The following is a 17,264-nucleotide window of genomic DNA, read 5'->3' as shown; positions in this document are numbered from 1 at the left end:
TAGTTGGTGTTGATGGTGTTGGGGGGAGGGAAGTTGGAGAAAAAAATAACCAAATTGTAGTTTTTCAGAGGCATCTGATTATAGAGCAGGACATAGACTGAAGAGGAGATGATTGGTTATAAGCCGGTTACACAACAAGCAAATGACCGTGGCCTGGATTAACACAAAGGTGGGAGAATGGGTGATGTTGCGTTTTATGGAAGCAGAATCCATAGGACTCGGCGGTGGACTGATGAGCGAGTGAAGGAAGTGAGGTACAGATGATCCCAAGGTTCTCTAGGAGCCACTGGCTGAGCAGTGATGCCATCAATTGGAATGCGGATGGAATAATCCCTGTGATCTGGAGGCAGCACTGCCTGGCAGGGCCAGGGTAGGCAGTCAGGGGTTCCATTTTGGTTGAGTTCTGTTTGAGATGCCCATGAACCTGCCCAATGGAGAAGTGGAATGGGATATAGAAGTTCAGAGCTCTGAGGAGGGTCTGTGCTCCTGACTCTGTACACATGGCATTCAGAGCAAGAATGCACTGAACAGAGGGGGAAGGGTGCCCAGAACCAGAGCAGAGGAAGCAATTGAAGCTTTTATTCTGTGTAGAAATAAACCAATTTGTGAAAAGGAGACTGACAATGGGAGGTTGAGAGACATGTTGGGAAATAGAGCAGGAGAAATGAAATGGCAATTTTATGGGAAAGAGAGAAGTGTTGGCTGCATGAGGTTTCAGTTACAGTTACTCTCCATTTCCCTAAAACAAGTTACGTTTTCTATCTACAAGAATTGAAACTATAGCAGAAGCTCAATTCCACAGGATGGGTTTCAACCTCAGTGAACCCAGGACCAGCCACGGTGAGAGGGTGATCAGGGCCCCCAGGCCAGGCTGGATGGAGGGGACCTGGCAGAAGGTGCTCCTGTCCTGTCTGCAAGTCCCCTTCTGAGCAAGAAGAAAATATTTTCAACCCATTTCTTATTTCTCTTCACTGATGTAAGGTCAGTAGTCGCGGCCATCACAGATGCCGGGCACGTGCAGGTTCACATTTAATTTGGATAGATGGTATTAAAACAATGGAGCCAAGAAATGGTGGACCATTTTCCTTTTATTCTAACCTCGCACTTGGCCGGCGAGTAAAAACAAACACATGGGCACCAAAACACATCCCACATTCTCTGGTTTCACAACCAGGAGAATCTTTTCCAAGTTTTTCCTAGAGTCAAAGGCCCCCACGTCTTTAGTGGAGCTCACAAAGCCTCTCACCTCTGTTGCCCCTCAGCTCCCTCCATCGTGCCTCCTGTGCAACCCGTGTCCTCTTCTAAAATGGCCTCCTACCTCCTTTTAAAACTTTTCAGTGGGACAACCTCTTCTCCAGCACACATTAGCATAACCAAGCCCCTTCCCAAGAAAAAAGGCAGTTAGCTGTATCACCTGGGCGACAGCCATTCAAGTGGGCATTGCCATTTTTAACAATAAATGTGAGCAAACAAGAAAATACAGATTTTACAAACTCATTTTCCCAACAACTAATCCATATCTTTCGCATCTCCGACCATCTCAGGGGTCCCCAAACTTTTTATACAGGGAGCCAGTTCACTGTCCCTCACACTGTTGGAGGGCTGCCACATACAGTGCTCCTCCCATCGACCACCAATGAAAGAGGTGCCCCTTCCAGAAGTGCGGTGGAGGGCTTGATAAATGGCCTCAGGGGGCCGCATGTGGCCCACAGGCCGTAGTTTAGGGAGCCTGATACACTGTGTACTCCTGTCATAGCGTAATGACTACCAGGAAGAGAGACTAAAATATCCTGTTGGAGCCCAGGCTTGATGACATTTCTTATTTCCCTCTTCCTGCAATGTGGACACAAGAGCAGGGCCAGCTGTAGCCTGTCTGGTTGTTTCTCTGCCCCTCCATTCATCCTGAGAGAGGCTTGGGAAGGAAACGTGAGAGCAATGCTTCTTCATTCACGTCTCTAATTGCCCTGCTCCTGGTGGCCTCAGTATAACAAACAAACTCAACAGACTGGCTCACTCACGTTCTCACATAAACGTCCCTTTACTCCATTGTCTATAGAAATCAATAACATCAGCTGAACTTCTCCTCATTTGGCAAACCACACCACACTTTAGTAGCCTAAAGCATCAACCATTTCACAGGCTCTCGATTTGGGTGTCCACGGCCATACCTGCAGCCTGCCACATAAGAGCCAAACGCATACCTGTGATCATGTGACTGTATGGCATATTGCATTGATGTCAAGATGCATTGGCAAATTGTTGCAATGTTGGAGCTGGCTTTGGTGGCATTTTATTTCACCTCCCATGATTTTCTTACTCTCTCTCTAATGCACTCAGTACTGCCTTAGGGGTGGGGTCTTCCACTGTGAGGCTAACTACATAATAGTCTGAAACCCTCCACACCTTTCCCCCCTAATCTTGACCATCCTGTGACCTGCATTCTCGGCTTCTACACATTTACCTCACTAATCCCAGGATTCTGGCTATCACAAGTGGGAAACGGGGCCTTTGGGACAGTTTTGCTGATCCTTGGATTAGCAAGAGTGTCCCATAAAGCATATGGGAAATGGGTCATGAACACTGGTTTTGTGGAAGCCAGAGTGGGGGATTCTGTAAAATGTCTCTTCTGTTTGATTGATATTTTTAAAAAATCATTTCCATGTACAGAAGAGACAGAAGAGGGCACAGTGGCAATAGAGAGACCAGGTAGGCGACCACTGAGGCACAGGTGGTGATGGTAGCTTGGATGAGTATGGTGGTCTTCAAACTGGGCAGAAGCAGTCAGATTCATGGACAGAGCCAGGAGAACTTGCTGATGGGTTGCATCTGGAAAGTAAGGACACGATGGGAACAAGGAAGATCTTAGACTATTTGACTCAGGCACTAGGTGAATGCAGATGACATCTCTGAAAAATAAAATAGAGTTTAAAATCATGTCTATAGTATTGGCAGTGTGATAATGTATGTGTGGTCTCCAAGCAGAGATGGGTGGTGTGAGAATCGGTCTTATTCAAAGGCTGTGAGGGCAGGGTCTCCCTACTCAGAGAAACAGGCTCTCAGGTGTTCTTGTCAGTTGTCTTCCATGGTCCTGGTCGGTGCTTAACAAATCCCAGACACTTCAACCTTACAGACACATTAAAGAGATAGGCAGAGAACTGGCTGACTACACATATGGAAAGAGCTACATAGCTGATGTGGTGTTTCACAGAAGACACGGTTATTCTGAAAACATCATTTCAGTTGATAGGCTATTCTTGCTGTTCAGTTATTGCCTTGCTAATCTCCTAGGAAGTAGGTACCTTTAACCAGCTGAAACTAAGAAAGTATTACTCTACTGATGCTAATCTGTATGAGTTGCTGCTGCTGCTTTTGCTGTTGTTACTATTATTATTTAGGTTTCAAGGAATTTTATAGTAACATCAGAGGACTGCCAAAACTTTCTGGCTATGAGTCTTCAATATCTTAATTTAAAATGTAAAGATTCCACTAGATTTCTATGCTCAGGTTGTAACTTTAAATGACAAGTATTTTGTTCTATGTGGGTCACAGTCCCTGATGAGATGTTGGCATATGTGACATATAAAGGAATCCTTGGTCTTTCTGCTCATGTGGCATTTTCTCCCCTGTAAGGGTAAAATGACTTCAGTTACCCACCCAACTAGCTTTTTAATGGGAAGAAAAAAAATTATTTTAATATAAATGAAGGGGGAGTAGTGAATCTTCCACTGTGATGTCCCAAAGCCAGATGTGCATTACCTGCTGCGTTAGCTTACGATGAGCAGCTATGGAAGCAGCAGAGTCTTCATGGAAACTGGTTTCCGCCCTCCTTTTTGGGCACTTAGCTTCCAGAGGTCAGAGTGAGCTGTGCAAGTAACTCCCGCATAGTGGCCAGGGGCTTTCCCAAGTCCTGCAGGAGGGAGGTCAGGCGCAAGGGTCCTATGGACGTACTGTAAGGGCAGAGGTTGCTCACGGGACAAGAGCCTCACAGGCAACAGAGAAGGCACATGTGGGCAGAAGCCTTGCAGAGGAAACAGTTGGAGATCCGTCTTCACACTGTGTCTTTTGTTTCTTGATGTTCCAGGGCTTGAAACCCAAGACAGCAGAGATTCGCAACTGAGGCTGGTGTTAGTGGGCAAGACTGGAGCCGGTAAAAGCGCCATGGGAAACAGCATCCTCGGAAAGAAAGAGTTCCGTTCGATCATTGCAGCAAAATCCATCACCAAGGTCTGTGAGAAAGGGACCATCATGTGAAACAGGAGAGAAATCATTGTTGTGGACACGCCTGGCATTTTCGACACCGAGGTACCAGATGCTGACTCAAAAGCAGAGATTGCTCATTGCATCCTCCTGACCTCCCCAGGGCCTCACGTTCTCCTCCTGGTGGTCCCGCTGGGCCAGTACACAGAGGAAGGGCATATGGCCATAAAGAAGGTGCTCTCGGTATTTGAACTCAATGCTAGAAGATTCATGATTCTCTTATTCACCCGGAAAGATGACTTGGAAGGCATGGAGTTCCGTGATTATTTAAATGAAGCTCCAGAATGCATTCGAGAGCTGGTGGGACAGTTCCAGGGTCGCCACTGTGTGTTCAACAATAAGGTGACAGGGGCAGAGCAGGAGGCCCAGAGGGCAGAGCTGCTGGAACTGGCCCAGCGCACGGTGAGGGAGAACGGGGGAGCATTCTTCACTAATCCGAATTATAAAACGGTCGAGGCCGTGATTCAGAAACAGATCCTAGTGATCCGAGAGCAATACAGAGCTGAGCTGGAGAGAGAGAAAAGGCGGTTAAGAGAGGAGTATGAGGAGGCAATCAGACAGGTGGAGGATCGCAGGGAGTGGGAAAGGAGAAGGGCGGAAATGCAGAGAACTGGTGGAAAGCGAGAGACGCTATATTTTAAGGCAGGAAAATGCCAGAAAGGAAGTTGAGAGTCAGAAGGGGATAGTTGACTTACTCATGAAAGTATTGAACATTGTTGCTAACTTCTTTTTTCTCGTTTATGTCCAAGCAATATAAATGAAAATCTGCCTCTACTTCCTACATATTTTCAGGTGTCCACACCCCATTTAAATCATGCCCCTAATTCAAAACTCTCTGTTTCTGTCTCTCAGGCCCTTAGGACTAGAGAGTATCGTAAAGTTCACTGTTCGCAATTTGTAGACGTTTGATTGATTTAACAGGGGGAGGCTACACCTTCTCAATTTGTAAAACTCTAAAGCAGAACATACAGATGGTCCCTTCCTTCTGAACTCTTTCTCAGAAAGACAGAGCAGAGCACGATGACCCCAAGCTTTCTCTATTTATCCCCAGTAGCCCTTTCTCCTCTAGACTCTTTCTAGATTGGCACATCATCCTCACCTGTGGCTTCTCCTCACTTTTGCCTTTAGGTTCACACTGATCATTTTATCCATGTGATTAGGGAAATCAGTTGCCTGCATTAGGTAATCTGTAGGTAGAGCTGCTGATAGCATTCTTTCTAGATGCATGTATATTGGTTGAATTACATTTTTCGGAAGGACTCAAATGGTTCCTTATCATCTGCACGCTGAAGAACCAAGATATTTCTAGAAAACCGATCGCTCAAGGATCAACTAAGTGAAACGTCAGAAGGAGCAAAGAGACAGGGATTCAGCAGATCAGAGAACAATGTTCGACATGTTCAGATGCATCAGTAGAAACTCTTGGACCCACCTCATTGTAACCAATTTACTGACTAACTAGTTCTCCCCTTTTCTTGTGAAACTAACTGTTGTCACCGCACCTCCATCACCCTGCAGCAGGTCACTTACTGCAAGGCGGGCCCACCGCACACTGCTGCCCCAGCCACTTGAATTGTTTGCTTATTGTTACTACAATAAATTGTACTAGTCTCTCATATTTGTGCAAGCCTGAAATTTCTCCTATCTTAAAAAAAAAAACTACCTCTAATACTTCTTTTAAGAACACAGGTATGGCCTGACCAGGCAGTGGCGCAGTGGATAGAGCATCAGACTGGGATGCGGAGGACCCAGGTTTGAGACTCTGAGGTCGCCAGCTTGAGCGTGGGCTCATCTGGTTTGAGCAAAAGCTCACCAGCTTGGACCCAAGGTCTCTGGCTCGAGCAAGGGGTTACTCTGTCTGCTGAAGGCCTGTGGTCAAGGCACATATGAGAAAGCAATCAATGAACAACTAAGGTGTCACAACGCGCAACAAAAAGCTAATGATTAATGCTTCTCATCTCTCTCTGTTCCTGTCTGTCTGTCCCTCTCTATCCCTCTCTCTGACTTTCTCTCTGTCTCTGAAATAATAATAAAAAAAAAGAACACAGGTATGAATTTCAATTTTTGGTAGAAGTTCAAGTTAATTTTGGAGTTTCGTTTGGTCTACACCCTGAGACATCTCCTTTCCTTTCCCCTGAAAGTTGGAACCACATTCTCCTGGGAGTCATTCATGATGTGCTGATAGAACTTATGTGTGACCAAAGTTTCTGAGACCTTTGTGGGTTTCTGGTTAAAACACATCCCTTTAATACATGGATAACAGTAGTTAATCTGCCCCTTTACCACTGGGTTCTTCTACCCTCATTCATCCTAGGACTTCCCAAAGCACATTGCCATGTGCTACAAGCATGTCCTGGTGGTCACACGCCAAGTGCCCTTGCTCTACTATCTTGAAAGTGGCCTGTCCACGCCCCACACCAAGTTGTCCCCAGTAGCACATATACCTCTCCTTTATTCCCCCAAACACAGGCGAGATTAGACTGTACATTTAGCACACGTGAGCAAAGGCTCCAGGATAAGAGAAGCAGCACAGGAAGCAGCTCAGGATTCCTTCAGAAACAGCCCTCACAGTGAGCCAGGTTTGGTTTCTCTCTGCAGGGCACGGTGCAAGGGGTGTCCATTTTCATCTTTGGACTTTCAGTCTCCTGAGGTTGGAATTTAACATCCTATTGTGTCACAAGCTTCTAGAAGCACATATTTAACCAAAGAGCCACACATACCTTAAAGAAAAAGTGAATACACATTTAGTATGAAAAAAAGTCTTTATCTTCTTTGTGGTTATTTTCTGTGTCCATGCACTCAATTATTCTTACCCTAGCATTCGGGTTCATGCTGCATAGATGAGGCAAAGTAGAGGTTCTGCTCTTGAGAAGCAGTGAGGAGATGAGAGGCTCACGTGAAATACCCTGAGAACAGTGTTGCCCATTTATCTCCAGGGCAGAGGCAGACAAGAGGGTGCTTGGTAAGTACCATGCATTGTGATTAAGACAACAAAAGAATGAGGCATGTTCCCTTCTCTGAAGAGTGTTGGGAGTTTATACCTATTCATCTATTCATTAACAGTGAGTGTTTTTTCGAATCTGGTGGAAGATTTTATACCAGACACTGAGAATCTAGAGAAAGTATAACCAAGTCCCTATTGGGACTGGTTTCCTTCACGTAGGATAATGATTTTCAGAATCATTCAAGTTCCTTGTGTCAGTAGCTGTTCTCTTTTATTGACATTTAGAATTCCATCTTATGCATGTACTATGGTTCTTTATCACCTCTTTATTTATTCTTATGCCCCTAATTGATTTCTCTTGTCTAATTGCAGTGGCTAAAATCTGTATTATTATGTTGAACAGGAGTGGATGGGCATGCTTGCTTTGTTCCTGGTTAAGCCTCAGAGTTTCTCTGTTAAGTAACTGAGATACTAGACAACAGGAGAATATGGTGTGAATCACTGTGTGTGTCCTCTTAAGCAACTATACCCCAATCACTATTTTCTTGAGAGTTTTTCTAATGAATGGCAATTGAATTTTGTCAAGGCTTTTACAAATCATCTTTGTGAATAGTTTTATAATTCTTTCTCCTTAAATCTATTAAGAAGTCAATGATGTTAGTAGATTTCCTCATATGAAACCAGTATTTTCATTTCTATTTTGAGTTTCACTTGATTATGATGTATCACAGTCTTCATGTGGTTTTGGAGTGTATTTGCTAATGTATTATTTAGTACTTTTGTATTGACAGTCATGAAAGATATTGGTCTTTAGAGTTATCTTTTCATACTGTCAATATTGGGCTTAGGTTATTAATGTTACATTTGCTTTGAAAAGGCAATAAGAAAATTTCTCTTCATTTTCCATGCTCTGAAACAAATTTTTTATTAAATGAGAGGAGGGGAGGCAGATAGACAGACTCCTACAAGCACCCCTACCAGGATCCACCCAGCAAGCCCCCTACAGAACAATACTTTGCTCATCTGGGGCCTTTTCTTCGCATCCGAGCTATTTTTAGTGCTTGAGGCAGAGGCCATGGAGCCATTCTCAGTGCTTGAGGCCAACACACTGGAACCAATAGACCCATGGCTGAGGGAGTAGAAGACAGAGTGAGAGAAAGAGAGAGAGGGGTGGGGTGGGGGAAAGGGTAGAGAAGCAGATGGGCGTTTCTCCTATGTGCCCTGACTGGAAATTGAACCTGGGACAACCACACGCGTGCCAACGCTCTACCAGTGAGTCAAACCACCAGGGCCAGCTCTGGAACAATTTAAAGAGTACTGGATCTGACTGTGTTTTGAGAGTTTGGAAGAATTCCCACAAAAAACCATCTAGCCCTGGTGCCTACTCTGTTGTATGGCTCCTTAATATTTTTCTCTATTTCTTCTATGAAAATGGTTTTATTTAAACTTCCTCTCTGTATTAGGGACAATTTTGGTCATCTGTATTACTCTTAGAAATGGTTTATTTCATCCAGGTTTTCAAATGTATTTGCAAAGAGATTTTAAATTTAAAAATTACTCCTATTTCAATGATTATTTCTTGTCATTTTGAAAATTTTATTTGTGCTCTTTCTCTTTTTTCTTGGACAACTTAATTAGTAACTTGTCTAATTATTATTTTAATTAACAAATAAACCAGTATTTTTATTTATTAATTAGGTAGTTTGTAGGTTTTTAAAATACTCTATTGCATTATTTTTTGTATTGCATACTTGTACTTTTTTTTTACTTAATTTATTTTATTTTTTCTGTTTTTTTGTTTCATTGAGAATTTATTTTTCTTGTATTATTTTTTTGAAAAATATTTGAGCAAAGCATCTTTTCTCTTATCAAAATTTTAAAGCAATCTTATAGATTCTGACATTCAGTAGTTTCATTACTGTGAGCTTTAAGAAAGCCTGAAGTCTCAGTTTGTATATTCCTTTTCAATAAGAGTTGTTTAATAGAAGGTAATTAAATTTCCAGATGGAAGAACCATTTTTCTAAAGTATCCTGGTTTGATTGTATTGTGATCAAAAGTGTTCTTCAGCCTGACCTGTGGTGGCGCAGTGGAAAAAGCATCGACCTGGAAATGCTGAGGTCGCCGGTTCGAAACCCTGGGCTTGCCTGGTCAAGGCACATATGGGAGTTGATGCTTCCAGCTCCTCGCCCCCTTCTCTCTCTCTGTCTCTCTCTCCTCTCTCTCTCTCTCCTCTCTAAAATGAATAAATAAAATAAAAAAAAATTTTTTTTAAAGTGTTCTTTATAGTATTTCTACTTTATAGAACTCATTGGTGTTTGCTAAGATTTTTTATTATGATCAGTTTTTTGTGACTGATCCATGTGTGTCTGCAAAAAAGTAAAATAAAATAAAGTGGTATGTTCTCTTTATTTTGCAAAAAAGAGTATATTTTCTAAATAACCGGGAGATCTACTTGCTTCATTATATTGTTTTGTTCTTCTATCTCCTTATTTATATCTTGTCTACTTGATTGGTCTTGTTCTAAGAATGGTGTAGTAAAGTCTCCTATTGTTAGGGCATTTTAAATCCTATTTCCCTGTATTTCCTATATTTTATGTTTTATTAACTAACACACTTGCTATGTTATATGGAATATATTGATATATATATTCTTAACCATCATATCTCTGGTATAGGATTTATAAGAGAGGATAATGAGATAGGACTATTAAAATTCTATTTTTAATGTCTCTTGAAGTAATCATTGCTTTTGTAGGAAAAACAATTCAAATGAGCTTATCGAATGAGTCCCCTAAGACTTTAAGTAAATTGTTCCTAGTGGAACAATTTGAGATTCACTGCAGGTAGTTGACATGGCAAAATTAAACACAGGCCACATTTAAAATAGAAAGAGAAATTGTAAAATCTTAATATACATATTTACAATTTTCCTAGCTCCCATCCATTACTTCTAGGGAAAAAAAAATATAACAAAGTGTTTAATCTTATTTAAAACTGTCTAAAATGATCTGTTAAGGCAGGATTTTTGACCTTTTTCACCTCATGGCACTCATAAACTAATTACTAAAATTCTGCAGCATGCCTAGAATATATTTCTTTTGCCTAGCTGACAAAAATATTTGGTTCAATTTTTATTCATTCACACCCAATGGCTGTTCCTGTGTTGGATGTTACCATTTTTTAATTTGACAATCTAAAGGAAAAGCAGTTGGTCATCCTGATAAAATAGTCAGGCATCTGAATGTTTTAACAGTTCTTGTGGTACACCCATTTGAAATCGCACGGTAAGGAGTTCCTTTAAAGAGTTCTCAGTCTTCTTGACCAATGTCACCCCGTTAAATTTAATTTTCTAAATAATAATAATAATAAATAAAGCACATTCTAGCAAGAAAATAAAAGATAGCTCAGTCTCTCTACCTAGGTAACGTAGAGAGTCACCTAAGTTGAAGTCCTCCCCTTGAGTTGAATGCATTATGTGTCACTGTCGTTTGTGGAGAAAGATGGATTCACAGACCTCATGCCTGTCTCTCTGTTGGGTGCTGTACCTTGCCTGTCAGGTCTCTGAAGTCCTCCTGGTCCTCGGCAGGAAGGTCACAGGCTGCTGTGACCTAGAGTGAATTTCTCAGTCCAGAACGAGCCCTCCAGATCCTCGCTGGCTGACTTTGGTCTGTGCTGTTTCTGTCATGGACTCACATTCGGCATCGGCTTGAGCGCCAGGCTGCATGAAAGAGAAACTTTGCTGGAGCAGCTTAACAAACAGTTCAGTTTTGAGCCAACAAGGGAGTTTATGGTAGTTAGTCCAGAGCTGATGTAACTCTCCCAAGAACTTGCGTTCTTCTCCTTACTTGGTCCACCACTCCTTGTAAGTATCTTTTGTCCTCAAAGTGGCAAGATGGCTGCTTCCCTTTTAGCCTCATGTCTGAATTACAGATAGTAAGAGATAGAAACCATGAAGGAGAGAGAATGGCACTTGCATTACCAACGCAAAGCCAACCCAGAAACTTCCACAGGCCTTGTGCTTATCTCTCGTGGTCCTATGGCTAACCCAGCTGCAAGAAACACCATGCAATTTAGTTTTCACCTGGGCACGTCACCTTTATAAATAAGCAAGGTTGTCAGGCGAAGGAGGGAAGGGCTAGTAAGCAGAGCTGTGCCAAGTGCTGCTGGGCAGGGGCGGGGGGCGGGGGGGGAGTTTGCTCCAGCCCTCCATCATGAGTTACCTCACATGCAACCCCAGCGGTGAAGTCCTTTCACAATCTCCCAACCAAACTTTCAGATAATGTCTCAACTCTTGGCTCACACGAGCCAAGGAAAGGACAAGAGAATTAAATTAGACCTTGAGTCTAGTTGCAAAAATAACAGAGCGGCTTTCAACAGACTAAACATTTTGCAGATAAAATTTGGATAAAGAGCCCGACTGGAGGCAGTGCAGTGGCGGGAGGGTGGACCCTGAACGCCAACAGCACCCACTGGAGCCTGAATTTACCAGTTCCATCCCCGCTCAAAGCACGTATGAAAACAATCAATGCACAACTAGGTGGAGCTATCAGTTAATGTCTCTCTCTTTCTCTCTCTCTCTCTCTTCTCTCTCCCCACCCCCATAAATAAATACATTTAAATTTTTTTCGATATACTGTGAAGCATCAAATACTAGAGAGCAACGGAGAACAGCCAAAACCAAATGAAAAATGAAGGTGTTCCCATCTCTGAAACAAAACTACATAAGGTGACATCTTCCACCAGAAGGCGTTCCCCAGACCACAGCCCAAGAGGTGACTAGAACTCCATTATCTACTATACTTGCTTCCTTAACCTGGAGAGATCAAATTTGGGACACACACCTGATTGCTCTATCCTTCTCTCTTCCTTTCCACTCTAAGAGGAGGGTTGTTCCCAGCTCTCGGGATCTTGACTTTTACTGTATAAAATGTTATTAGCAGATGAAACCCAGGCCATGTTCTTCAAATGGAAAAGTGACAGAAGTGATAGAATACAGACAATCCATTCTAAAACAAACAAACAAACAAAAAACAACCCAAGACTACCAAGATGTCATCTTTGGACAAAATCCTATGGACAGTTCTTTTCATATTAGAAGCTGAATCTTCAGGTCTTTCTTCATATTCTGTGATCCCTAGCATGCACCAGAGCCCCCCAGGAGGCTTGTTGAAACGCAAAGCTTCTGATTCAGTAGGTTAGGGGTGGAGCCTGAGTGTGGGGAAAAGGCTGAAAGATTAAACTGCAGCTTTGAGACAAGTCTTTGGTGTGGACTTTGGATTGCCAAGTCCTGCAGGGTCAGAACACTCCCTCAGCAAGCACTACTAAGATTGTTTATGTGAAGCAGCTGATCCCTATACCCATTTCCCACATGCCTGGGGGCATCGCTTGGTCATCTTTCTCTGCACCTGAATCCATTGTAAACTAATTTGACCTAGGCTTTGCTAATTTGCATGATGAGCAAAGAGACCAATAAATACAAGGAGGCTGCAGCAATCTGGGCTCTCAGTCCTAGAACCCATCTTTTCTTTTTTTTTTTTTTTTTTTTTTTTTTTTTTTGCATTTTTCTGAAGCTGGAAACAGGGAGAGACAGTCAGACAGACTCCCGCATGAGCCCGACCGGGATCCACCCGGCACGCCCACCAGGGGCGACGCTCTGCCCACCAGGGGGCGATGCTCTGCCCATCCTGGGCCTCGCTCTGCTGCGACCAGAGCCACTCTAGCGCCTGAGGCAGAGGCCACAGAGCCAACCCCAGCGCCCGGGCCATTTTTGCTCCAATGGAGCCTTGGCTGCGGGAGGGGAAGAGAGAGACAGAGAGGAAGGCGCGGCGGAGGGGTGGAGAAGCAAATGGGCACTTCTCCTGTGTGCCCTGGCCGGGAATCGAACCCGGGTCCTCCGCACGCTAGGCCGACGCTCTACCGCTGAGCCAACCGGCCAGGGCAGAACCCATCTTTTCTGTATGTTGTGTCTTGTGTGTTTCTCTTAAGTCCTGCAGCACCTTCCTTTTGTGCACACCCACTGCTGGGCTGGTCTCGGCACCTGAGACCTGGGTTTCTAAGAAGTTCAGGTGTTGCTGCTGCCGCTCTCGGCCCACACTCTGAGGGCAAAGGCACTGGAGCAGTTTTTTTCTGTGTTTAAAAGGGAAAAGGAATGTCACCTCATTAGCATTCAAGCCATTTTCAAACTTTAGTAGCTACACTCAGGCACCAAAGACCCATCTCTCCTCCAGGCTTCTGAGGGAAATAGACACACCAAGGTGGAGGATTACCTACTAAAGATTGATACTAAACCCAGGTTCGGCTGCCAGCTGCCAGGGCAGCTAAAGTTTTAAAAAGGCCATATTCCCCCTTCACATGGAGTTGGGGCAGTTCCCCTGCTGCTCCTGCTGCCACACAGGGTGGGGGTGGCATTAACCCCCCATTGCTCCGGGGGCCGCAGCACCTCTGTGGCCTCCAGAAGGAGGACTTAGAGTGTTTAAAAGATTCATTCCTTCATAACCCCTTTCTGAATCTTACTGTCTGGGTGGGGAGTGACATCTCTCCCCCTGTATAAACCATCAATTTAGATTTTTTTTGAGTAAGAATCCTTGCTCTGTAACAACATGAAAGCTTGTACATAAGAGATCTTCTTGTCACATTTATACGAACCTTTGGAAAACAATTCTAAATTAATTAGTTGTTGGCTTATAGCTGTAAATTCATAGTCGCTAAAATATGGACTAATAGACGTTTTGATGAAACCGAGACTGAGCCACCCATGTCAAACAGAAACAAAGTCCAAAGCAAATATCAAGTTCAAACAATCAAGTACTCTCAAACCAAATCCTCTGGTCTTAGACTCTTATCTCACACCTATTGATACCATGAAACACCTTTTTTAGCTTCAAATGGCACAAAGTCCAAACAGCAGAGACTGAGGACTCACAGTGCATACCTGTTCTACTTATTCAGTCCAGGAGCCTGTCAACTCCCTTAATGATCTTTGCCTTCCTCCAATAGAGCAACTGTAGGCGGCTGATGCCATTGAGAGGGAGAGCCGGGAGCATCTCTGAGATAGGAGACTGTTGGCAGCTGCTGGGAAGTCCCTGAAGCCCCTGTCACAGGGTCAGCCTGCCCCAAGCTGCTGAGACACTGACCAGTCATTGCTCCTCCCTGATAATGTGAGAACGAGGAGGGTTAGCTCTGTCGGGTCCAAGCCTATGGCTGGTCATTCATTCTGGGACCACACAAAGGTCTGCCACTTGACAGCCAATAATGAAGAGACAGGGGCTGGTAGAAGGACAGTAGGTTTATTTAAGAGCCAGCAGCTTGAGAAGAGTGGGGACTCTCAACACAAAAGCCATCTTAAAGGGACATGTGCAGCGGGTTTGTAAGCAGAGAGGAGAGAGAAAATAACACAAAAGAAAGAAATCACTACTCTTTTATAGATTTTTGCTGTATTGGCCAAGAGTTTGGCCAAAGGCTTTAATCACTGTAAAAACAAAAATAGAAGACTGGATAAAGAAGATGTGGCACAGATACACTATGGAATACTACTCAGCCATAAGAAATGATGACATCGGATCATTTACAACAAAATGGTTAGATTTCGATAACATTATACGGAGTGAAATAAGTAAATCAGAAGAAACCAAGAACTGCATGATTCCATACATTGGTGGGACATAAAAACGAGACTAAGAGACATGGACAAGAGTGTGGTGGTTACGGGGGGTGGGAGAGGAGGGAGAGGGGAAGGGGAGGGGGAGGGGCACAAAGAAAACTAGATAGAAGGTGACGGAGGACATTCTGACTTTGGGTGATGGGTATGCAACATAATTGAATGACAAGATAACTTGGACATGTTTTCTTTGAATATATGTACCCTGATTTATTGATGTCACCCCATTCAAATTAAAAAAATTATTTATAAAAAAAGAAGAAATCAAAAGGAGGGCGTTGACAGTGCTTTGTGGAAGGGATTACGTGCAAGTCAGTTAAGTGGTTGAAGGTCAGCAAACATCCTAGATTCAGAATGTCTGAAGGTCAGAGACTGCTTCTTTGGAAGTTAGGTCCTAGAATTGTAGAGTGAACATGATGTTGTTCTGCAGTCATAGGTTAGATAGCAGGCCATCATGTACAGAAATAGTGTTACAAGAATGGTGTGATGGGTTACAGACTCATGCTAAAATATAGAAGTTGACCATTATTTTACACCATACATAAAAATTAAATAAAAATGGATTAGAAGTTGAAGCACATAGGACCCGACCATGAAAGTCCTAGACAGAAACAGATGCAGTAAGTTCCTTGACTCAGGCTGCTGATAATATTTTGAATCCAACCCCCAAAGAAAAGCCAGAACAGATGGGACCACAACAAACAAAAAAGCTCCTTTACAGCAAAAAAGACCATCCACAGAATGAAAATTGAATGGGAGAAAATATTAACACACCCTATATCTGATAAGAGGCTAATACCTAACTATATAAAGCACTTATACAACTCTAATGTAAAAAAAAAATAATTTGAAAATGGGCAGAAGTCCTGAATAGACATTTTTCCAAAGAAGACACACAGATGGACCACAGGTACCTGAAAATGATGCTCAACATCACTAATCACCAGGGAAATGCAAATCAAAACCACAATGAGATAGCACTCCACACCTGTTAGGATAGCTATTATTAAAAAGACAAAAGTAAAAAGTGTTGGTGAGGATGTGGAGAAAAGAGAACCCTTATGCACTGTTGGTGGGACTGTAGCGTTGTGCAACCACTGTGGAAAACAGTATGGTGATCCTCAAAAAGTTAGTAATAGACTTACCATATGATTTAGCAATATCGCTTTCGGATATTTAGCTGAAGAAAACAAAAATACTAAGTGGAAAGATATCTGCACTCCTGTGTCCACTGCAGCATTATTTACATTAGCCAGGACATGCAAACAACCTAAGTGTCCATATATGGAGAAATGCACAAAGAAATTCTGGTGTGTGTATGTGTGTGTATATATATGGAATATTATTCAGCCATAATAAAACCAAAGTTTTGTCATTTGCAGTGGCCACGTTAACCAAAGCAATATACAGATTTAATGCAATCCTCGTCGAGATCCTCATGATATTTTTAAAAGAAATTGCCCAAAGAATAAAATCATTAAATATGTATGAAACCACAAAAAAACCCCAAGGAACCCAAGCAACACTGAAGAAAAAAAGAACAAAGCCAGAGATATCTGTTATGTTTAAGTCCAGGGTCCTCACTAATGGCCTCAACTAGTCAGGTTGAGCTTTAGATGATCCGAGGCCAGGGCAGTTCCTGTGACTCTCCACCTGAGGGATCCTGATTAATTATCTTACTTCTGCCAGATCCTGGGGCATCCTGACAGTTAGCCTCCTGCCCCCATCACTTCAGTACCACCCTCCCTCCCCCATTGTTTAACCACCACAGGTAACAGAACTTTTCCCCCTATAGCGAGAAATACACCCAAACTCAATCCTGTACAGGATGTGGCTTGTCATCCTCTCGCTGCTGATGTCACTAGGGTCTCAGCCCCCCTGTTCATGGAGACATAGATAAACTTGTAGAATTCACCAGGCCTTGTGTGTCCCTCCTTTGGTGACCTAACAATATGACATTTCTTGACTTTAAATTATACTACAAAGCTACATTAATCACAACAGTAGGTACTGGCAGAATTACAGACACACCGACCAATGGAACAGAATTGAGTGCCCAGAAATCAACCCACATATATATGGGCAAGTAATTGCAACAAGGGAGCCAAAAACATACAGTGGAGGATAAAATTTCTCTTCAATAAATGGTGTGAGAAAACCCTGAAAGCCATGTGCCAAAGACTGAAACTAGTCTAGAATGCTATTTGTGACCATGTACCAAGATTAACTCAAAATGCATTAAGGGCCTAAATATTTTATCTTAAATAATAAATACACAGAAGAAAACATAGGTACCAGTCTTATGACCTTGGTCTTAGGGAGGATTTTATAAATTTGACCCAAAAGGCAAGGTAAACAAAAGCAAAAATAAATGAATGAGACTATATTAAACTAAGAAGCTTCAG

General features: G+C 42.9%; 2 pseudogenes; one reads left to right on the top strand and one right to left on the bottom strand.

Annotated features, from left to right (window-relative positions):
- Positions 1-17,264, bottom strand: part of LOC136406420 (GTPase IMAP family member 9-like) — a 421,274-nt pseudogene that overhangs the window by 311,410 nt on the left and 92,600 nt on the right.
- Positions 772-5,866, top strand: LOC136406408 (GTPase IMAP family member 4-like; annotated as a pseudogene).

The sequence above is a fragment of the Saccopteryx leptura genome, chromosome 5 (genome assembly GCF_036850995.1).
Source record: "Saccopteryx leptura isolate mSacLep1 chromosome 5, mSacLep1_pri_phased_curated, whole genome shotgun sequence".
NCBI classification, from domain to species: domain Eukaryota; kingdom Metazoa; phylum Chordata; class Mammalia; order Chiroptera; family Emballonuridae; genus Saccopteryx; species Saccopteryx leptura.
Note: the sequence above shows the minus strand (reverse complement) of the source record. Positions and strands in the feature narration are given on the sequence as shown.